Here is a 25,817-nt window from a genome sequence, read left to right as displayed (position 1 = left end):
GATTAGTCAATGTGCACTTGAAATAAATGCGCATTCTGTTGTTTTGTATGAACGGTGTTCTATAAATATCATAGGCCACGTTGGTTGTTAGTATTCTTCTGATCTTCTATATCCTTACCAATTCTCTGTATTCTATAATTAACTGAGAGAGGAGAGTTGCATACCCAATTATAACTTTGAATCTGCCCATTTCTCCTTTCAGTTCTATTGGTTTTGGTTTTGGTGTTGTGTGTGTGTGTGTGTGTGTGTGTGTGTGTGTGTGTGTGTGTGTGTTTTCTTTTTTTTTTGTATTTTGAAGCTCTGTAATTGGGTACAAATACAATTAGTATTGTCACATATACTTGATGACTTGATCCTTTTAAAACAATATCTCTTAATATCTCTAAGTAATATTTCCAGTCTTAAAGTTTACTTTGTCTCATACTAATAGGTCCACTACAGTTTTCTTATGATTAGTGTTCCCTCTTTGCATTATTTTATTTATTTACTATTTTTGTCTTTCTATTTAATGCGCATTTTCTGTATAGAGTTTTATAGTTCTTCCCCTTTTCTGTTATTAGCCCTACCACTGCTGTTTTCATCTCCATGCTTTTGCTTACTGAAGCCTTCACATGACTCAAAGAATTGAAGAATGTTTTGCAACTCACAAAAATGTGTAACAGAATTATGTGATCTTCAGCTCTTTTTAATTTCTAGCCACAGACATATACTCTTATCACAGACATATACTCTTTTGTTTGCTTGTTTTCAAATACTACTTAGAATATGGCTTGTCTTTTTCTCGTACATGCTTCCTGAACAACCCCAAATATGGACAACACTTTTCTTCATTCTGATATTCTGCTTGGTAACTTAAACCTCAGCAGCCACATTATATAAGATGCATGGAGCTACAGGAGGCAGTTTAATGAGCTGCTTTGCAAAGCCTAGCAAGTTTCTCAGTTTTTAAATTTAATTTTTCAAGTTAACATTAGCTTCATATGCAGATAATATTGGTTTTAAAAATATAGAAATATATTTCTTTTCCCTTAGAAATGTGGAAGAAGAAAGAGGAGAACTGGTTTGGAAGTTTTGTTCCACAAAGTATTTGAGAATTTAGGCTCCTTCCATTTCACCGATCTGTTTTTTCTAGTCTTCAAGATTTAAGAGGGTTCCAGGCAGTGGAGCAGAAGAAGATGGGGGGAAAAAACAGCCAAGGGCATGTTTTGGCTGCTTTTAATGAAGCTTCCTGAAATCTACCAAGTGACAAAGTTTTACCTTCTTCTTAGGGAAGCTGGTAAATGTAGACCTTTTTCCCTAGAAGGCCATATACCTTAAAAATGAAGGCTGAGGCAAGACAGTCCTCTGACTTCTTTATCTTACTTTGTATTTATTTACCTTACCCAAACTGAATGATGTCCTGCATTTATTTATTTATTTATTTTTGGCCTGCGCTGTCTTTTTCACTACTTGTCAATGAATTTCATGTGAAATACTGGATTCCTGGCTTTTCTTGAAAAAGCTGACAGATCTAGCAACAATGGGATATGTGTCCACCAGGAAACAGCTGGAATTGAGTACAGCCTCCCTCTCTAAAGGAGGCCTTCACTCTGCAGATAGCAGAGGTTGCTGGGCCTTCCTATTCCTAATCCACTGGCCAGCTGCCTGGCCCCACAGGCATTTGTTGATACTGCTCCTGTTTCACACCCTTTCCCCAGGGCGATGACTGCCAGGTTAGCTTATACTTCATAGCTAAGGAAGGTCACTAGAGAAGTGTCTTGAGTCACTATGCAGCTTTAACACTGAAGCTGGTTATAATTTAGTTTAACATGCCACGTATAGTTTAATTTCTCTTTTACTAAAAGATATTTAGACTGCTTCCAATTTTTATTACTTAGAATTTTGTATATACTTGTATGTATTATATATGTTCTTTATGTATTTTATATACACAGTTGGCCCTCCATATCTTTGAGTTCCACATTTGCTGATTCAACCAATAGCAAATTAAAAATAGTTGGAAAACACAGTAAAAATAATACAAATTTTAAAATATACTATAACAACTATTTACATAGCATTTACAGTGTATTAAGTATTATAAGTAGTCTAGAGAAGATTTTAAATATACAGCAGGATGTGTGTAGGTGATATGCAAATATTACTATGCCATTTTATATAAGGAACTTGAGGATCAATGAATTTTGGAATTCACAGTGGGTCCTGGAACCAATGCCCCCATACCAGGTACAACTGTAGTATTATACATATACACAGACACACTGTATCTACCTCATATGGTGTGTCAAGAATTCCAATTACATAACCCATGTAAAGCACTTAGGAGAGTGTCTGAAACATATAAGAACTGCTAAATTAAGAAAAGTCTGAAAGATCAGGTTTTAGAGATTATAGGCACTATGACATCACCAATATATACAAAAAAATATATTTAATCAATTCCAAGCTGAAGTCTTTTTTTATATTTTAGCATCTGTAACATTGGGATGTGTCTTATCATTGATGGTATCTCACAATTATGGTCATAAAAAAGGCTTTTTTTTCAAGTACATGACCTTGTGTGAGTGCTTGAGAACTTGGTCATGACATTAATACTGTGCTCACGACAGCTAAGTAATGAGCATGGCCTACAACTGGAGAACCACACCTAACGGTGTTTACATCCAGAACATCTTGATTATATTATGAACTGGTGTTTATTGAAAAAGCTACTGTGTATGCAAAAACACATAAAAGCAGCAGCAGTGTATACATTTTATATTGGTGAAGTAAATATTCAGTGTTGAAGAAATGACTGCAAGTACCAAATGTTGCTGAATGGATGTCAGAGATTTGGAAGAAAATATGTGAGACTAAAATGTGCTCCATCATCTACTGTCTTTATGGCTCAGAGAATTAAGAACACTAAGTACTCAGAGTCAAAAACTGATTTATAAGAGAACACTGAGTCAAAAATGATTCATAAAATGAAGAGGATTTAGGCATATCTCAGCCAATTTATTTCATTTATATTTTTCTTTTTGCATGCAAGAGTAATATATTTCTAAGTAAATCTAAAAGAGCTCTTTTGCTAAAGAGAAAATTTCTAAGTGGTAAGAAAACATTGTCTGTAAAATTGATACCTTTTTCTAAGTGATATGTACAGTAATGGTATATCTAACATATATAACATCATAGACTGATGAAATCTATAAATGAACAATTTCTTTAGCACTTCAGTGTTTTTAGATCCTGGTCAAGATTTAAAGTCCAAGGAGCGGGGCATGAATAGCCCTGTTTAAATCACATGCCAGCCTATTGTCCTTGAAAATGGTGGGGTACCTTGACTGGCAGTTCCAACACAATTTAATTCGATAAAGATGGGAGAGATTTCCAAAGAAATATCAGAATCTTATTATAAAAAAAGGAACATGAATATTGAGCAAGCAATACAATTGGGTTAAAAAAAGTGCATTATGAATTTTGACAGCTTGATCACTGCCAAGATCTATTGTAAAAAAAAAAAAAAAACTGAAGCAATTTAAATTAATCAACAGTCATGAGATATAAATTTACCAGAATCTTCGTCAGCATGATGGCCATACTCTAATTATTGTCTGTTATGTGTTGCTACATATATTTTCCAGTCTATCATTTTACTTTTAACTTTGCTTGCATGGTGCTTTTTCATACAGATCATTGTTATTTTGGTATTGTTGAGCATCCAGAACTCCCAACCCATGAAAAGAAAGGGATTTAAGCTCAGCAGTGTATGTTCTTTTGAAAGCAGCCAGTATAACTGGGTTCAGTGAAGCTAGAGAATGGAGACAGATCCTCCAATATGCTGAGGAGATAACTAACTGGGCTATTCAAAATAGTGAGTTGGAGATTTCAACCTAGGTGTCAACAGACGGGCAAGCCCTTCGTAGATAACTGAGTCTTCATCTCCGTCTTCCCTTATGTTGTGTTGTAAAAAACAATACATAGAAAACAGACTACACAGGGTCACTCTTGATCCTTAGGGATCCCACAATTTCCAGGAGGCATGGAATCCTCTCAAGCCCCTGCAATGAAGTTAAACAGTCCATGTGTATCACCAAACACCCATGTCCAATACTGACTTTATTCCTTTATTTCCATGATATCTTTCAAAAGAGGGGATCATGAGCATGTGGAATTTTATCCCTTAAGACATCCAGATTTTTTCTGCCTGGGCTAAACTTCAACCTCAGTAGTAAAGCAATAATTATGTAAAGCCAGTATTTATCCCAAGTACTTTTTATTAAATATTCAAAATGCTAACAGAAATGGAAAATGTGTACATACAACTTTGTAATTTAGAAAAAAAGACCGATAATCATTCAACCAAATATTTTGACTCAGAGGTTCTTTTTTATAAAATCTGATTTTACTTTTGGTACTTTATAATTGGTTTGTTTATTTTAGTCTGTAAACAAATATTAAGAGAGATAACAGAACTCTTAACTCCCGAAATATAATTTAGAAGACTACATTTTTATTCATACAACATAAAACATTAAATCATGTCTTTATCCTTCATGCTTCATGATGACAATGTGTTTGCAAACACATACTTAAAAACTCGAAAAATGTTTTGAAACCAAATACCTGAACTAATGCCGAGGAGAGGAATCATTCTGAAACAAAATGTGTAAAGAATAAACGATTGCAACATCAGTCTCCCCACAAGTTTATGGAATGTTCACAGAAAGCAATTCCGAGTTCACACAATAATCCACTTTAAATGCTGGTGATTATGATTTGTTTGTGATTCTGGAAACCATAAGTACTATTATTTTTGAAAAGCAATTAATATAATACAGCAGTATTAAATGTGTGTCAACAGAATTACTCATTAATATAAATGCTTTTCACCAGTTATGGTGAGAGGTGTTGATTATTTGTAGGCAGAGCAAATTAAATTAAATAAACCCTAATATCTAGGGCCTTGCCATTTTGCTTCGTAAGCAAGAGATATTTTAAGTTAATCCTTGAGGTTGATTGGCTGACTGCCATTATTAGATCAAATCCTGGGTTTCTAGTGGGGAAATTTAGTCCTAAGAAAAAGTTATCTCCTATGGTACCTTAAATGTAGTTGATACAGGTGTCATTTAAATTTCCAGATATAGAAAAATTAAGTCAAACGTTTGAGAATGAATTTTCAATACGTCTGGTAGATACTTTATAAACTTTTGTAAAATGCTTCATTAAAAAGTATAAAATAATGACAAAGATTTTGCACTTAATCTGAACTATAACTTATGTGATTTCCTGTCATTAGCCTAGACTTATAAATAAACTCTATGGACAATTCTTGTGGGCTCAAAGACCAAGATTTGAAGATTATTCAAGATTCTTTTTTTTTTTTTATTGAGGCAGAGTCTCACTCTGTCACCCAGGCTGGTGTGCAGTGGTGCGATCTTGTCTCACTGCAAGCTCCACCTTCCAGATTCAAGCAATTCTCCTGCCTAAGCCTCTCAAGTAGGAAAAAAAAAAAAAAGATTGTTGTTAGCCCTAAGACCAGAGCTTTGTCGACAAGGACATCATCATTTGAAGTCAGCTTTAATGTCTTTTCACAAGTTATTTTTGTAATTCTATTCCAAATTCTCAAACTTGTCAAATCACAAGATGATATATAATACGTCTTGCTTTTTATGAAATGACAATTTTCAAAAGTGACCTAGATAAATAACTTAAAAGAGAGATAACACACTTTAGAGAAACATTTCAAAAAACTTTCTTCATGGAACAAATTGGTTTCAAACCAGCACTGCCCCCTCAAACATTCTGAGATGATGGAAATATTCTATATTTGCACTGTCTAAAGGGGCAGCCACTAGCCAGTGAGAACTTGAAACATACCAGTGTGAGGAGAAACTAAATGTTAAGTTTAATTATTATTAATTTAAATTAAAATGGCCTCATGTGACTCATGGCATGTTGGATGTTGAAGCTCCAGGATATAGATTTCCTATTCGAATAGCCATGATCACTCATCATTTGTTAATCATAAGAAAGAGGAAACAGTGAAACTCTATCAAAGCAACTCAGCTCTTCTGGGTCTCAATGAATATGGACACTGGATTAAGTCATCCCAAAATGGTGTCAAGAATTCTGGTAATGAATAATCCAGTCCCATCAATTAATGTGTTAAACTACTGATCCACAAAACTGATTGTATTCATTTTTCACTTTCCCAAACAGAATTATATATTAATCACTTCAGACAGTGGTGTTTACTTATAAGGTTAACACCACTGACCTAGTAAATATAGATATGTGTATTTATGAGTCTGGCTTGGAAATCAGTTTCCCAGAGGTACTCTCAGTCATTCAATTGTTATTTTGCAATTTTTGTTAATATAGAATAAATAGAAAATGCTTTTATTACTTGTACTTTATTACCCATACCTATTGTAACAAATGTATATTTATTGATTATAAAAATTTGCATGTTTAAAAAAATCCAAGCCATACAACATAAAAAATAAAGTTAAAAAAAATCTGTCAACTAGAAATAATTATTGTTAAATTTGTTACCTTAATTCCAGACATCTCCATTCATAAAGAAACATAGAGGTATAGATAACTAGATTGAGATCAAACTAATATTATTAAAATAGAATTGTACTTGCTATTTTCATTTTCAAAATTATGACATGCTATTTTATTTTAATTTAAAATTTAAAAGTGAACAATGCTGCATTAAAATGAAATGAATTGTTGTTAAATTTTTGGTAATTGTTTCTTCATCAAAAAAAACCATGACCTAAAACATTCATCTAAATTAAATTTTAAATGATTACCACAAAATTTAAGTTGTTAAGTCATTTTTTTCTTTTTAGCTAAATATCTCAGTTGCAGGCAGTAGATGAATGGCTCCTATGAAGACGAGGAAATGAATGTTCAAACACTGCCTCCTACCACCCCTCTTCTTTCACCTAAAATTAGTGATCCTGTTTTTGGTTTTTGTTTGTTTTTATTTCATTTTATTTTATTTTAGTTTAGTTTATTTTACTTTGTTCTGTTTTAAATTGTATTCTGAAGGTATATCACTTACACTCTATTCTGTAATATTTGGATTCTTAATGATAACTCAAGCACAATATGACCAGCTTTCAGCTCTCCAGTAGATTAAAACTTGCTCTTCCTAATGTCTTGGTCATTTGGGTCATAAGCAGCTTCAGGCTTCCACTTGCTCAGTCCATAAAACTTGAAGTCATTCATCATTCTTGAGTCCTCTCCATCTCCCTCACTCCAATTCCAGACCATATTCTGCTGGCTCTACCTCCTAAATGTCTCCAGAACCTGCCCACCTTCCAGCACCTTCACTGCCATAACTTGGTCCAGGTCACCATCCCTCGCCCTCAGATCCTTGCACAGTCTGCCACCTGGCCTTCCTGCTCTGCTCTGGCCCTGGCCCCTCAGTCACATCTCAACACAGCAGACAGAATGATGCTCTTACAAAGACAATACAGTGATTTTAACCCTTTGAGCAAAACACTTCAAAGCCCTAACGTTGGCCTAGAAAGCCCAATGCAATTTTGCCCTGTTACTCATTTCATCCCATCTCTTACTATTTCACTCCAGGCACACCGGCCTTCCCAACTACACCAGGTATGTTCCCGCCTTATGCTTTTCATACTTGATGTTTCTTCTTTCTGGAACCACTTTGCTTCAGACTCTGTCACCATGAAAGATTTACTCAGATGCCAACTTCTCAGGGTGGCCTTTCCTGACCACCCCATTGATTGATTGATTTCAATATTTTATTGACACAAGTATGTGTATATATTTATGGGTTACATGTGATGTGATATTTTGTTACAGGCATAGGCTGTATAACCATTAAGTGAGGGTGTTTGGGATGTCCATCTCAAGGATCTATTATTTTACATGTTGGGAACATCTCAAGTCCTCTCTTCTTGTTATTGTGAAATATACAATGCATTGTTGTTAACTATAGTCACCCTCTCTGCTATCGAACATTAGAACTCATTCCTTCTATCTAACTGTGTGTTTTTACCCATTTACCAACCTCTCTTCATCACCATCTCCCCAACACCCAAACACCCTTCCCAGCCATCATCCTACTGGTAACCATCACCCTACTCTCTAACTTCATGAGATCAACTTTTTAAGCTCCCACATATGAATGTAAACATGCAATATTTGTCTTTCTGTGCTTGACTTATTTCATTTAACATAATGCCCTCCAGTTCCATTCATGTTGCTGCAAATAGTAGGATTTAATTCTTTTTTATGGACAAATATTATTCCATTGTGTATATATACATTCCATATTTTTTTCTATTCATCTGTTGACAGACACCACTCGGTTGATTCCATATCTTGTTATTATGAATAATGCTGCAATGAACATGGTAGTCTATGTACCTCTTTGATATACTGACTTCCTTTCCTTTGGATAAATTCCCAGCAGTAGGATTGCTAGACTGTATGTTAGTTCTGTTTGCAGTTTTTTGAGAAATTGCCATACTGTTCTGACCTCCCAACTTAAATCATAGTCCTCTCTTCAAACTTTCCATCCATTTCTCTCTCTAGCTTGTTTTTCTCCATAGAACTTATCACCATCTGACATATTGTGCATTTTACTTACTTTGTTTATTGTTTGCCATCCCCTTATTAGAATGTTTCCACAAGGGCAGGAAAATTTCCCTGTTCTGTTCACTGTTTTAGGTTCAGTGCCTGGGACAATAGTGTCATATAGGAACTTGATATTTGTTTACAGAAAAAAATTGAGTGAATAATTGCTGCAGGATTTTTTAATGGTTTTTGTTCTTGATTATTCATATCTCCTATTTTTATATAAATTCAGCCCCTCACCGTATTACCATTGTTTATATATTTCTGAATTGTCTGGAGATTTTAAAATTTTCTATTGCGATGTAACAAATTACCACAAACTTGATGTAACACAATACTCATCTAATAACTCACAGTTCTATAGGTCAGAAGACGGGCACAGCCTCCCTGTGTCCTCTGCCAAGGGAATCACAGGCTGAAATCAAGGTGTCAGTCAGGGTGAGTTCTCATCTGGAGGCTCTGGGGAAAAGTCAACTCCCAACCAATTCTAATTGTTAGCAGAATTCTCATCCTTGCTTACTGAATGTCAGCTGGGGCCGTTCACAGCAACTAGAAGCTACTTGGCTGCCTTGCCTTCTGTCTTCAAGCCAGAAATGTTGAACCACTTTCTTCTCGTGCTATAAATCTCTGACTTTTTTCTTCAGCAACGAGTGGGAGAAAACACTCTCTTTAAAGGTTTATGTGATTAGGTCACACCCACTTGGAAAATCTTCATATTGTAGGAACAACTGACCTGGCACCTTAATTATATGTGTAAAATCTGTGTACCTAGATTGGTGTTGAATTGAATAACTGGGAGAAGGTGTGTGTATTGCAGGGGCTGGGAACCTTAGAGGGGCATTTTAGAATTCTACCTACCTCAGATTTCAATATAAGACTTTTTTTCTTCTTCTCCCAAGAAAGGTTTGTAAGATCTGTATTCCTGAATTGCTGCAAACTTGAGAAACTTGTCTCCTAATGGGGCAAACAATTATTTACTTTTTTACCAACCAAAATGCTATAGACCTTGCTCCTTGTATTTCCTGCTATTAGCTGTCTCACTGATTTTTGCTACTAGTTTTCCACTCTTCTTCTGATTTTCTGGATTTAATCATTCAGTCATTTGGGTTGTGTTTTTCCAAGAAGTAATCATGGGCACAGTAATTCCTGAATTTTTTTAGTGTTTCCAAAATGCTTGTTCAGTGAATAAAAAAAAAAACTGGCCATAATATTCATTCCTTCAAGACTTTGTGAACATGATCTGTTATCTTCTGATACTGATTATTGTTGTAAGAATGTTCAAGTCCAGCCTGATCTCTTTGTTGGTAACTTTCTTTTTCCACATTCATGCCGAAAGTTTAATAACAGCCAGAACACATCTTGATATTTGTATCTTTCACATAAACTTTTAAAATACAGATTTAGCTCTTACATCAAATAAATTATTTTCTATTATATCTTCAAATCACTTTATTTGGGGGCTTTCTACTTCAAAAACACCAATTATCATCCACAAGCATATTTGTCTTCTTTTCTTTTAAAGGACTTCCAGCTTTCTCTTAGGTTGTTAATTAGAACTTTTTCTTTCTTTGTTCTCTTCCTTTCTGCAAATTCAGAACAGAGTCCTATAGAATATTGAGACCTGGTGACATTTTTTTTTTCCCAGCTAGAACACAGCATGATAATTGCTCTGTCTTTCACAGCTCTGCCCTTGTCTTTCAGAGCTTTCCTCCAAGCTCCCACTTTCCCCTGCATCCACTTCTCATTAAGTAAACATTTCCTGAATTTTTTCAGCTTTTGAGTATCACATTTGGCACTTTTGGGAGGTAACAGCAGGGATAGGTTTGGGAACAGTACTAAGACCTGAAAGAACATCTTGTTTATTTCCTTTCTGTTACTTTTTAAGACAAAGTACTAAATTATACCTTTCCATTGTTGGGTCTCTCTTGGTGAGATTGTTTTTCCTAATTTTGAAGTTTTTGCTTGTTTACTGATTTGCATGTTTGCTGTTTGTTTAGTATATTTTTACCTTTGTTATTATGATGTAGAAGGCAAAGAAAATGATCAATAAAATATAATTGTACAACTCAATAAATTATTACAATATGAATATTTCTAGGATGGATAATTTTCAGTAACCAGAAATTCTCCTCCTCCTCATTGATTTATTTCCTTTAAAGGTAACCAGTATCCTGATTCCTAACACAATAGTTCATTCTTGCCTGTCTTAAATGTTATATGAGTGAAATAACAAGGTATGTATATTTTTTCTGGTTTCTTTCAGGCTATGTTATATTTTTAAAATTTGTCCATCTGGCTGCATATAACTTACTTGTTTTATTTGCTCTTTAGTATACCATTGTTTGAGTCTGCCATAATTTAGGCATTATTTATGGTCATTTGGATTATTTCCAGGGTATGCCTACTACAAATATTTGAGCCGTGGACATTATAGCATGGTCTTTGGTACATGTGTTTACATATTTTTGTTGGATATATTTAAAAGTGAATTGAGTCACATGATATGCATATGGTCAACTTAATAGAAAGTGCCAAATTTCTTTCCAATGTGGTTAAGCTAATTATACTAATTCACACTTCTACACTTTTATGAGGACTACTATCACTCAACATACTCACCAACACTTAGTATTGCCAATCTTTTTACTTTTAGCCATCTAATGGGCGTGTAATGAACCTGTACATAGGTTTGTTTCCTATTTTGCTGATTAAAAATGAAGTTGAACACTGTTCTGAATTGAGTGTATTAAATTTAGCATCCCTACTAAGATATTTTCTGTATGACAGAGGGTAAACCAGAGACTACAGTCCTAACAACCGCCTGTCTTATTTTGCATTGAAGTCTAACATTTAGAGGCAATTCCTAGAAGGGAAGGGAAGGTCATATTCTTCAGAAGAGGTTGTAGCAAGACTCATAGGCAGACATTAGATTCATAGAAGCCTGTTGAGAACTATTATATGGAGAACACAAACTCTTGGGAACTATTGGCTTTACTGATGTAGACTGAGAGGGTGGGAGCTTCTCTGAGCTCTACTCTTCCAGCTCTCTAAATGTTTTTATAAGCTTCTAATTCCCTCTAATAAAGCCCTTCACACCTGGAATACATAGAGTAGCTTCTGTTTTCCTGTGCAGATCCCTGATGCTATATATATTCTGTCATATGTATTGGCCCTTGAGGTATTTTTGTGAGGTGCTTGTTCAAGTCTCTTGCCTTTTTCTCCTTGCTGGGTTGTCTTTTTCTTAATGATTGGCAGGTGTCTTAGTCAGCTTGGACTGCCATCACAAAATATCAGACTGGGTGGCTTAAGCAGCAGAAATTTATTTTCTCACAGTGCTGGAATTGAAAGTCCATGATCCAGGTGCCATCAGGGCTGGATTTTAGTGAGGCTCCTTCCTGGTTTCCAGACAGCTGCTGTCTCACTGTATCCTTAATAGCCTCTTCTCTGTGTGAGAGTGGCAGACTCTGTTTTGCTCTCTTCTTACAAGAACATCAGTCATATCATATTAGGACCCCACTCTTATGACCTTAAAGGCTGTATCTGCAAACACAGAAACATTGGAAGTTAGGGCTTCAACATATGAATCTTCAGAGGACACAATTCAGTCTGCAATGGTAGGAGTCCTTTATATTATTCATAAGTTCAGTTATAGATGAAGAAAATAGTTATCTCACTTTGTAGCCTGTTTTTCAGCCTCTCAAATGGTGTAGTTTGATTAAAAGTACTTAATTTTGAAGTAGTTGAATGAATTTATGATTGTGTTTATGTTTTATTTTAAAAGTTACTTCCTAACAATAGTCATGAAGATATTCTCCTCTGTTATCCTTATTTAGATGCTTTATTATTTTGCCTTCCATATTTATGTCTAGTGTCTACCTAGAAACAATTTTTTGGTAAGACATCTTTCCCATATAGTTATCCAAACAACCTAGTACTCTCTATTGACTAGAGTATTCTGTCTTGTATTTCTCTAAAGTACAAATGTTTGCATAAATCAAATATCTATATCTATGTGAGCCTTTTTCTGGGCATCTATTTCATTGCATTGGTTTATGTGTCTATAGCTGATGCAGCCCCACTCTCTCTTAATTATCTACCATATAGCAAGTCTTGATATCCATAAAGCAAGATTTCTTACACATAAGAATGTGTAATGCAAGATCGTCTTAGCTATTCTTGTTCTTCTGAATTTCCATATAAATTTTAGAGTCAGATTTTCAGTTTCCATTTTGAAGCCCTGCTAATCTATTTTTGTTATTTTCTGTTTTGTTCTATTTCCATTTGAGTTAGCTTCTTGGGGCTGGGGGATGGTGGGGGTATGAATCTATGCTCCCTGTTGCCAGAGTTATTGGTCTAATGCATAAATAAATATAATCTGAAATTAAAAATTAAATATATATAATTTTAACTTTTAAAATCACCTTCAAGGTAAGATGTAAAATACTTAGACAGTTAAATGAGATGCTACATTGGCTTGTCCTGGCCTTTATTTCCAACCACAACACTGGCTCTGTATCATCCTTCATCTGACATTTTTGAATACTTATTATACGCCAAGAATAGAGCTACAAGTTGAACTTATTCTCTTCCATTAGATATTAGCCTGGGTGTCATGTTTTCCAGAAGTCTTTCCTGAGTTTCTTCAATAGGGATAAGGACTCTCTTCTCTGAGCCAGAGGTAATTGTCCCTATCTATGTTAGCCTATAACCTTAAAATTCTTTAGAAATTATTTCCATCTCCCTAAAAAGGGGATGGAGATACAATTTAGTCATCTTGAATAACAAAAACTTAGGGCAAAAGCATGTGGTTTAGGGAATATATATCAGAGAGAGTGATAGAGAATATACGTATAAATATGGAAAGAGAGGAAGAGAGTTCCCATTTTGTTTTACTATCATAATAGTTTGCATTATTTTTCTATAAGGCATTGCTATGAACTTCTTTTGATTATCATAAAGGACACTGGGAGCACATATTTTAGAAGAGTATTGAAAACAAACAGGGGGTTCTGTAGGGAAATGGCTCTGCCATGGTGCCCTGGCAATCTTGCATAACTCCACGCAGGGCAATGCTTGACCATAGTCTGACTTAAGGCTTGATGGCGAGTTCTGTGACTCTCTTTTTGGTGTAAGGGGAGGTACACCTTTTAAGGAGTTGCTGTAAGGCAGTTTCTCATTCCAATCATGTGGAAGACTCCCACAAGATGATTCTGGTTTCAGTTGAGTAAAGGACTTTTCTACCTCACCTCACCTCTTTGAATACAGCTGCAGACTTCTTGACTAAGTTTATAAACCTGCTTGGCTGTAGTATAGAGGCTGCTCCTCCATGACAGAGTGACAATTCACTGATGTCACTCATCATCTGACTCTTTGGGGTTAGTGTCATAATGTGGAACCAGGAACATGGGGAGCTGACATCATCATGCTGATGTTGCTCTGCTTTTGCATAAGAAGCAAATTGTCGGGATCTCTCTAGGATTGTTGACTCCTTACTAGCCAAACCTATGGAAGAGTGTAAGCCAACCTCACAACTGTAATAGTCATCCTTGTGGTCTTTTTAGTTACTGTGCTTCTGCTTTGAGAATGCTTGACCACTTGATAGATTCTCCTTAAAATGTCAGCCGATTAGCAAATCTTCCTTCAGAATCTGCCAAAAATACTTATTAATATGATTTTAAGATTGAAAACTCATGATGACACTATAAAGAAGATCCTACTGTCTACTTGCTGAAATAGAACTGGCAAAATAAAACAACAATAAAAGCGGTGATGGCCTTTGTACATCAGGTTCACTTGTAGGAAAAATTATGCTTCATTTTTCCTTAACTAAATGGTTTCTTTTTCAGACACACGAGATTGGTGCCAAGTTCTTTGCTACCCCCAGGTATTTAACAGGCTGTGTTCCCACTGCCTGCTCTCCAGCCCTGTTCTCACCTGACAACCACATTTATGTTCAGCACATGGTTAACCCCTTCTCATTCTTTAGTTCTCAGCTTAAATGTCATCTACCCAGAGAATCATTCTTAATCCTCGACTACTTTCCCTTTCTCTATGCTTTTCCTTTGTCATATTTACCACAATTTTTTATTAAAAATGAAAGAGAGACATTATGATTATTCATGTTTATCTCTCCCATTGGAATGTAAGGTCTATGAAAATAGAGATCATAGTTTTTGTTTTCTCATTATTACCATGGTATTTCCAGTACCTAGCTCAGTTCTGGCATATAGTGGAGCTTAATAAATATTTATTGAATAAAATAATAATCATGGAGTGAAAAACTAGAAAAGTGGCCACCCACCTTTGGTTTTTTGGGTGTTAAATCATGATTGCTGTATTTCTCCTACCAGTTAAAATTTCTCTTTCTTGCTGTATGTACTCAAGGACTTAAATTCCAGAAGTATTTGACAAAACGCATATGGTGGGGTGGGTGGGAGTGTTGAGTTAGGGATTCTGTGATGTTATTGAGGAAACTGATGTTACTGAGGGAGAAGGATAGGAAGAAAGGATACTGAGAATGTCACATTGAGGACTTGGAAGTAGAATCCCCACAGTTAAATTATGTAGATGGAGAGCACTCAAGAAAAAGGTGAACGTATTTGAAATTGGGGTGTGTAGCTTTTAAAAATAAGTCTTTTATTGCTAAGCATGGTGGCTCATGCCTATAATCCCAGATACTTAGGAGGCAGAGGCTGGAGGATTGCTTGAGGACAGAAGAACAAGACCAGCCTAGGCAACATAGTGAGAACCTATCTTTAAATAAATAAATATTTTTCTTAGTTTCATATAAAAAATAACGGTCTTAGGAACTGTAAGATGTTCTCGCATTTGTCCCTCAAATCTGAATTAGACAAAAGTCTGCTAGACATTTGTTTTGGAGTTCACATCAACCAAGTAAACAGAGCAAATCACCAATTTTAGTTATTTATCAATATCATGTTCTGCAATGACTTCTATGAAGACAAGAATGAGTTACACACACACACACACAGAGCACACACACAAATAATCAGGCAAACTTATTGCAGAGCAAGTAAAAAGAATCAGTATCCTAAAGATTCAGAGGAATACCAATATTTACTAAGCCAGATGAACATTTTGGGAAATTGACCCCCTTAATTCAAGAGATAAAGATTCCAGCCCAGGAAGAGAGACAATTATAAATGCAGGTATAGATGTAAAGGTCACAAACAAAAGAATGTAAGTGTAATAGATACAGATAGGGTGAGGGAAACTAAAAATCAAAACAAACTAAAATACTAAGTAACAATGAATATCAATGGTCGGAAGACAAACTTGAGATGCTCCCACAAAGTGCAGAAGAAAAAGACAAATGAAAATAGTAAGATATAAGGGAGAGGTAATAGTGAGTGAACTCAAGTATTAGAATTATTATTGGGAAAGCTACCAGAACTACTGCAAAATAATCTAAAAATCTATCCTGCAAAAATTATAAAAGTGATCTTTACTCGAGAGGTAATATAGTTTGTTCAAATGAAAATAGATTTATCTTGACATAAACAATTGGAAGAGAAACAATATGTAGCACATGAGCTTCCCCATAAAAAAATGGCCATCAGTATTCTTATAAAAGTATTCACACAGAGAAGAATAGACTCATGTAGCGCATATAAGAGTTCCAAGAGGGAAAAACAAAAGACCGCTAATCTAACTAAACTCAGATCGCAGGATTCCAAACCACGGGAATTTACTATGTGTATATCACACATGTCTGTCCTGTTTTAAAAAATCTACTCTGCCTTTGATCTTCTACCTATCAAATTTATATTGACATTCCCCCATTAGCTATACCAAAGTTATTTTGTGGCAAGTTAAAAAGTATTGTTTTAAATACTTCAGAAATAGTTTGCAGAGTTAGGGAAATGGAAGAAGCTCACAGTAAAAACGAACACACACAAACACACACACACACACAAAACAAAAAGATAGAAAATGGAAAACCATTTTATAAGAGTTATAGATATATTGTGGAATGTTGGTGTGTATATTTCAAAAATAATTTTAAACTGAGCCTCAAACACTACCAGAGGAGATTGACTAAGAATTAATTTGATAAACCTCTATGGAATTTAACAAATTACCAGCAGTTTGTATAACTTTAAGTAAATAAGTTATAGAAAATAATTAATGGATAAATGGATAAAGACAGCTGTTCTGCAAGTAGCATAAAGCCCAACCTTTACAAAATACGTTTTCACTCTAAACCACCAGACTACAGTAATATGCCCCTTTTAAACTGTTTTAATAATATAGGTTCAGTTTATTATTTTTTATAGGTAAGTCATGTCAGTTCATAGACCATAATTCTTTAGATATTTTTCCTGGACAAAATCTTGGAAATTGTAGAAAAATGACATGATCTCATCACTCAATAGAACAGCTATAATCAATTAGCTATAATCAATTAGCTATAATCATATCCAATAATTTTTTATACATTACTTCACTTGCTTGCAGTCATTACATGCATGTAATTTTATAAACTGGTTTTTATACAATGAGCCCTTTAACATGTGACAACATAGTCTTCATAATTATTTTCATAGCTACATAATATTCTGTTGAGTAGAGGTTTTGTAGTTGTCTTATCTACTTTTCTTCATTTCAATATTCAAGTAGACCATGGATGAAAAGTTTGTGTCCCTTACAAAATTGATATGTTGATATCTCATCTCTAATTTGATGGGGTTTGGAGGTGCGGCCTTTGAGAGGTGATTAGGGCATGAAGGTGGTTAGGCTCATGAAGGAGCCATCCTAGGTGAGATTAGTGCCTTTATAAAAGGACCCTGAGAGCTCCCTGGTTCCTTCTGCCATGTGAAGATGCAGCCAAATGACAGCCATGTATGAATCAGAAAGTGTACCCTCACCAGACACCAAATCTGCCAGCGCCTTGATCTCAGACATCTCAGCTTCCAGAACTGTGAGAAATACATTTCTCTTGTTTATAAGCCACTAAGTCTATTGTATTCTGTTATAGCAGCTCAAACAGACTAAGGCAAATAGCTTCCTATTTTTATTGATGACAGGAAGCAAATCATACACATTGTTTTTATATAAAGTTTATTATTTCTTTAAAAGGTTTGTATCAATGTTACTGCATATCAAAATACATTATTAATCTTGATCTATGTTGCTCAATCAAATGAAAACATAGTTTTGCCAATATGCGTGTATGAGTACCATTTTACTTCACATTTATTGTTATTTATCATTGAATTTTTACCTGTTTTATTATTTTATTTTCATTATTGTTTCATTATTTTAAAAATTTCTTTGAAAGCTAACAAAATTGGAATTGGTCTTTGTTTATTATTTGTATTAACTACCAAAATTTGATAGAAGTGGAACGCAAAAAATAAAAAATCTAAAATGTGGCATTGACTCAGTAGAGGTGGAGGGGATATAAATATTGGAGCTTGGAAGCCTGGTGACTTTTGTTAAGAAATTGCATGTGACTTTATAGCAGCATGATTTATAGTCCTTTGGGTATATACCCAGTAATGGGATGGCTGGGTCAAATCGTATTTCTAGTTCTAGATCCCTGAGGAATCGCCACACTGACTTCCACAAGGGTTGAGCTAGTTTACAGTCCCACCAACAGTGTAAAAGTGTTCCTATTTCTCCACATCCTCTCCAGCGCCTGTTGTTTCCTGACTTTTTAATGATCACCATTCTAACTGGTGTGAGATGGTATCTCATTGTGGTTTTGATTTGCATTTCTCTAATGGCCAGTGATGGTGAGCATTTTTTCTGTGTTTTTTTGGCTGCATAAATGTCTTCTTTTGAGAAGTGTCTGTTCATGTTCTTTGCCCACTTTTTGATGGGGTTGTTTGTTTTTTTCTCATAAGTTTGTTTGAGTTCATTGTAGATTCTGGATATTAGCCCTTTGTCAGATGAGTAGGTTGTGAAAATTTTCTCCCATTTCATAGGTTGCCTGTTCACTCCGATGGTAGTTTCTTTTGCTGTGCAGAAGCTCTTTAGTTTAATTAGATCCCATTTGTCAATTTTGGCTTTTGTTGCCATTGCTTTTGGTGTTTTAGACATGAAGTCCTTGCCCATGCCTATGTCCTGAATGGTAATGCCTAGGTTTTCTTCTAGGGTTTTTATGGTTTTAGGTCTAACGTTTAAGTCTTTAATCCATCTTGAATTAATTTTTGTATAAGGTGTAAGGAAGGGATCCAGTTTCAGCTTTCTACATATGGCTAGCCAGTTTTCCCAGCACCATTTATTAAATAGGGAATCCTTTCCCCATTGCTTGTTTTTCTCAGGTTTGTCAAAGATCAGATAGTTGTAGATATGTGGTGTTGTTTCTGAGGGCTCTGTTCTGTTCCATTGATCTATATCTCTGTTTTGGCACCAGTACCATGCTATAAATCATGCTGCTATAAAGTCACATGCACACGTATGTTTATTGTGGCACTATTCACAATAGCAAAGACTTGGAACCAACCCAAATGTCCAACAATGATAGACTGGATTAAGAAAATGTGGCACATATACACCATGGAGTACTATGCAGCCATAAAAGATGATGAGTTCATGTCCTTTGTAGGGACATGGATGAAATTGGAAATCATCATTCTCAGTAAACTATCGCAAGAACAAAAAACCAAATGCTGCATATTCTCACTCATAGGTGGGAATTGAACAATGAGAACACATGGACACAGGAAGGGGAACATCACAGTCTGGGGACTGTTGTGGTGTGGGGGGAGGGGGGAGGGATAGCATTGGGAGATATACCTAATGCTAAATGACGAGTTAATGGGTGCAGCACACCAGGATGACACATGTATACACATGTAACTAACCTGCACATTGTGCACATGTATCCTAAAACTTAAAGTATAATAATAATAAAATAAAAAAAAGAAATTGCAAAGCATTGAGTCAAAATATTGCTTATCAAATTAATGCAGGAACAGAAAGCCAAATACCACATGTTCTCATTCATAAGCAGCAGCTAAGCATCAGGTACTCATGGACTTAAAGATGGCAATAATAGACACTGGGGAAGAATAGAAGAGGGAGCAGGGTAAGGGTTGAAAAACTAGCTGTTGGGTACTATTCTCATTATCTGGATGATGGGATCAGTTGTACCCGAAACGTCAGCATCACACAATATACCCACATAACAAACCTGCGTAGGTATCCCCTCAATCGAAATTAAAAGTTGAAATTATTTTTGAAAAACATATTGCTTACTATACTTTGGAAGATAAATGAAGTATCAGCCAGTGCTATGGCCTTGGGTAAATAAGTGGGAAAAAAATCAGAATGTGTTTGTGTGCTGGCTGCTTCTCGAAACTTCCAGCAGACAATTGTGTCACAAAATTCCAGCAGCAAAATTTCAGGTTAGAGTGAACTAGTCTGCAAGTAGAGACAAAAAGGCAATAGATCTTTGTTAGGAAGCATACTGCAGACTAAATTTGACTAGGAATCCAGAAATGTGTAATCTTGTTGAGCGATAAAACCAGCTATGTCTACATACGAATTTAAGCTATTAGGCACTAGTTCCCCGCCCTACAAACTATGCCTATATACGAATTGAAGCTCTTAGACACTTGTTTCCACCCTACAAATTTTGTGAGAGCACTGACAAAAGCAGAATTAGGGAGAATGCCTTTACTACTCCTGCTCATCACTTCAGAGTTGGTGGAGAATGGGAGGTAGACTATAGGCCAGAAACCAAAAACCATGTTCTGTGCCTAAATAAAAATGTTAATAGTAGTTACCCTTACAGAGAGAATAAATTCTGATTTCTTTTGAATAACATACAGTACATTCCCATATCCTTACGGTCTCGTCTGTTTCATCCTCCGTGGCCATCTCTCCACTCCCCACTAGACTGCAGATGCACAGGACCTCCATTTCCCAATGTGCCTTGCTTTACTGAAAGCCCATTTATTTGTAGAGATAGCTCCCTGTGGCTGTCACCCTTTTTCTCCCTTTGCCCTAAATAAACTTCTATTCATCTTAGTATCCATAATAATGTCTCTCACGGTGCTATAAACCAAGAAATAATTTTTTTTTATAAAATCGAATTGGAATGAATCACCAGAGAAAGGTGCCTCCTGGCTGGTGATTCATGATGGTAGAGGAGGCACCCTAATGTAAGTGGAACTGTTTAATGATATTTTTCCAATTATCTCTCTCTCTTAATTCTCTCTCTTAAACACACACACACACACACACACACACACCCCAGGCACATTATACACGTTACTACATGAAGCATGTTAGCTGGATGTAAACCACATATCTCAAACTCTACTACCAAAAAAAAAAAATACTGAAAACCTGCTTGAATTTAAACGTGGTAAATTATGGCATATTGTTTTGTTTTTTCATAGATCCCATTTTCCTTGTATTTTTCTCATTTTGTGTTATAATAGGAACCTCAGAAAGGATTCTTTCCATAGGGTACCCCTACAGCATCCAGAGAATGCTCTGGTAAACAAATGAATGGAACAACACAAAAGACTCAGAATTACAAATTGTATCCCATTCCAGATATAGATCTATTCCCCATCTTAAAATGACATTTTCCCTTTTAAAGAATAGCAAGCCAAATGTGATCAGATTCACAAAACAGCCAGCTGAATAGCATGTGGAATGCTGAAGAAATAATAAACAAAAATGCAAATCAAGCTGGGCACTCTGCCTGGAAAACAGAATCTGTGTGCAAACAACACATATTCATGCCAGTCGTTAAACCCCTTGAAAGGACCTTCACCTGTGCCTCTCTCTAAGCATAAGGCCAAAGAGGAAATAGGTGAATTTTCCACCAACACACAGTGGGAAGGTTGTAACAAGTGAAGATCTTACATCTAGGAAAGACTGGGAAAAAATAATTGATTTAATTTAATTTAATCTTGATGAGGATTAAATCAAGCTTCACCTCTAATCTGACAGGTTGGCATGTGAACATAGGAATAACTACTATCATTACCCAAGAGCAATTCTCAGGAATTACCTTATAGTTGAGCTCCATATTTTAAATTTTATTTTGGTCAATCAAACTCTTTTTTAAAAATAGAGGTGTTAAAGACCTCAAGAACTAGAGTTAGTCTTATTCTAGATTATATGATTGGGCAAATCACTTTTTTCTGGTTCCACCCACATAACAAAGTTAACCATTTTGCAAATTCACAAGTATAAGGCATTCTGTAAATATCAGGTGCTACTATTGTTATAGTTAGCAAGGGAGAGGAAGTGCATTCCAGACAAAATAATGATGTTGTCTAAAGTGTGGCAGTAAGAAAGAAGGCAGGAACAGCTATGGAATAGGTATTCACCTGTTTGACTGGCCCAATAAACTTTACAAATCTTTTTAAGGCCTCCACTAGTCTGTCATTATTGGTTGAGAGTAATTATCTCTCCCTTTGATTTTAATGACTTTTCAAATTTATTTCATCACAGACAACTATTTTCTTGCTATAATTATTTTCTGGACATTAGGAAGAACAATCCTCTGCCTGACTGTGGGGTCCTATGACCTTAGTTTCTCTTAATTCCAATCCAATACGTCAAGATTTCTCACATACAGTTTTCATGTACCCGCTGAAGATTTTACAAGAGTTCACTTTAAGAGGCTACTATTATAGATCCCTTCACTACCAGGATTTCAAAGTCCTTCATTTTCTGCCCTCACTCAAACAATCTAAAATCATTTCCCATTAAACTCTAGAGAGAATAATCCCTTTCACTTCTGGAGAATATTCTTAACCAGGCCTATGTCTCCAAGGCTCAGTCTCTTCCTCCACCTGAAATTTCTTTCTTTCCTTCCAATATCTTTTTTGCCCACTCATCAAAAACAGGTGATCTTGAAGTCTCTACAAGTGTTGTAGCTGACTTACTCCTCTGAATTCATTTAGTACTTCCTGATTCATGACACCATTTAACACTTGTTTATATTTTATATTTCGAGATGACCCAATTTGATTGCACAGGGATTTTGCTTCTCCCATACATATTAGATGTCTCAAAATACAACTGATTAGTGTATTAACTGATTGTGAGTGAATCCGAAAAGTGGTTCAGAAGTCTCAAAAATACAACAAAGCCACTCCTATTTAACATTCATATTCACAGACTTGCCCACTATCTCCTCTGCCAAAAGCCTATTGGCCTTAGGACAATATATAAAAAAGTACATGAATATCAATGGAGGTAAAGAAAGTTTTCATGAAATCAGATTTGTAGGTTTATGCTGTCACTGTAAGGAAAGAACACTTATTTAGGATAACAAACTGTATCTTTTGAAGTTTGATGATGGGATATGCAATAAGTTTCCTCTGAGGGTTGAGATAAAATTTAAGTGAATAAATGATACATAGGGGCTGCTATAAAATCAGAAATGTGGCTTTCTGAAATTAAAACTACCTATCTGTTTCAGTGTAGACCATACGGTATATGCATTGTAAGCATTATTTATATTTAGTATTTAGGTTTTATAAGGAATGAAGAAAAGTCGTACCACACCTAGAAAGGGTGTGAACATAGAAGGCAACACTCATGGAAAGGTCTGTGTCTTGACAATATTTTTGATCAAAAGTTGTTTCCATAGTTACAATACTGTTACCCTTATCTTACATGAAGTAACAAATCACTATATTTTTTAATGTTACTTAGTTACTAAAATATAAAATTCCTGTAAAGCCAAATTATTATGTAAATTCATATTGAATATTTATTTTAAAATAAGCCAGCACAACTACTATGCTTTTTCTGTTAGTGAAAAAGACATGTTGCATTAATGTTTCTTGCAAGTTAGATTTCTGGAAAAAGATATGGGTAGATCTATTCTCAGACAAATTACTTCATCTAAAGAGCTTAATTTGAGAGCTATGTTTATTATTAATATTTGGTTTTACTATTAATTTATTAAGTAAAATAATACTATGATAAAAAAAGAATCAGTTCTCTGACTTTGCAGAATACTGTTTGTTATCCTCATAGTTACCAAATTTAAAACAAATTTAGGCTTGCAATTTATGGAGAAATTTAGAGAGGAGATGAAGAATAGAGGCTTCAGCCACTCAAAGGAGTTATTACACTATTCCTTCTGACAGTGTTTGACTTTTAAAGCTTTAATTTTATGTATTTTGAAGGGCCATGGCATGAGGTCATACTAAAAAGATTTATTATGTGACTGAAATATTGCATGCCTGATACTTTTAAACTTGGAGAATTCCCTTCTTAGATAAAATAATCTGAACAGCAATTTAGAGGAGTGCAACAGCTTGAGTTAGAGCACATGATATGGAAAAGTTTGGAAAAGCAAGGCTGACAGTTTTGGGTGAAGGAAAGGGCAAGGTGGAAGAGTACAGAGAGGAATTGCTCGGAGGGTGTGGTCTCCTGTAGCATCCCATTCTCTGGCAAGGACCTCCACCGGGACAGCCAAAAACTTAATCAAATCATGCAATAGGTGAAACAGAGAGCAGCTGACTGGATTAGAGTTCCTCCAATTATTTCCTCCTGCAAAGAACTTTTGTTACCATTAGAGAAACAAAAGCACATTTGTGTCCCCCACCTTCCATTACTCAAATTCCCTATATTATATCTATCAACTAAGTATTTACATTAAATTAAATAGATGGGCACAGATATCAGTAAGTGGCTGCAAAGTTTATGCAACAACAGCAAGCAACAACTAACCTGGTCTGATCCACCTGTCCAAGCCAAGAAGGCCAAAGTAATTACTATTTTACTATCCCTGCACCTGGATTCTGTATTACATTTCAGGTAGAGTTTTATATGAATTTTACTTTAATTTAATACTGAAACCATGAAATGAAGTAATCCCTAAAAGCACTATGTGGACTCTGGTAAGTCATATGCTCTGATGGATATTCACAGTTATATATTATTAAAAATAAATTTAGAGCTATTACAACCCAATGTTTTTTTCAAGTAAGTCACATAAAATTTTAATGTCCACATAATTTTCCCAAAGGAAACTAATTTCTCTGCATGGCATTATGATAGTCATGGTACTGTTTAAAACACAATGGTAATTGTACGTGTGATTCATGAATTTGGGTGAGCCATATGGTATATATGGTATTAATTGAGCTGGTTGAAATCCAGAAGCAGTGAAATGTTCATCTTCCTCTGACTGTACAAAAGTTCTGAATTCTGAAGCATTATTTATTAGCACATCAGACACTTCATGCTCAGAAATGCTCACAAGTACGTCAGCACTTTCTGCCTAGATCCTTGAATGTCTCTATCAAATTTTCTCTCTGCTTTTACCCTGTCATTGAACTCTTTGTCTCTCACATACAGACACAAACAGATGGACACACAGCTTGTACTTATCTCAGTTTGCAATGCTTTTGCTTTTGTAAATTTGAGTGCTCAAGGGGATTTGGAGACTTTTGGTCATATTCGTTTTTTATTTTTTTACCGAAAAAAAAAATAGCTTGAATGAAAAAGGTGTTCCGTCAAGGCTTTGCCTTCTACTAGGGCAAAATTTTCCTCACTCAAGAAGAAAGTACAATTGACAGCCCCTATTATGACACAGCTACTCTCTTAGGTAGCTGTATCTACTTATTTCATATAATCCTTATAATCACTCCAGAAAATTCACTCATTTTATTCTTATCTCTATTCAAGCATTACCATGTCAGGAAAGCCTTCTATACTAAACTAAATAGGAACTGCCCCTATTATCTCAATCCCTTTTTTTCTATTTTGATTCTTAGCACTTACTATCACCTGACATATTATACAAACTTTGTTTGATTATTTTGCTTCATCCCTATTATAACATAAGCATTTTAGAGTAATCATTTGTCCTGCCTTTATTACTAGATATACTAGGTATCTTCATTGTTTACAAGAGTAGCTGACACGTAGTAGATGCAAATAAATATCTGTAGAATGAATGATAACCTATCAACCAAGGGTTAAAGAACAAAGACTCTGTAGTCTTAATGTATGGGTTCAACTCCCTAAAGATGAAATATAAAATAGTGGCTAAGAGTGTAGCCTTGGAGTCAGACTGCTTAGGTTTGAATCCCAACTTTACCATTTGGTGACTACATGACTGATATGGTTTGGCTGTGTCACTACCAAAATCTCAACTTGATTGTAGTTCCCATAATTCCCACGTGTTGTGAGAGGGACCCTGAGGGAGGTAATTGAATCATGGAGGCGGGTCTTTCCCATGCTGTTCTCTTTAC

This window comes from Gorilla gorilla, chromosome 10 (genome assembly GCF_029281585.2).
Source record: "Gorilla gorilla gorilla isolate KB3781 chromosome 10, NHGRI_mGorGor1-v2.1_pri, whole genome shotgun sequence".
Lineage (NCBI taxonomy): Eukaryota > Metazoa > Chordata > Mammalia > Primates > Hominidae > Gorilla > Gorilla gorilla.
This window is presented reverse-complemented; position numbering follows the sequence as displayed.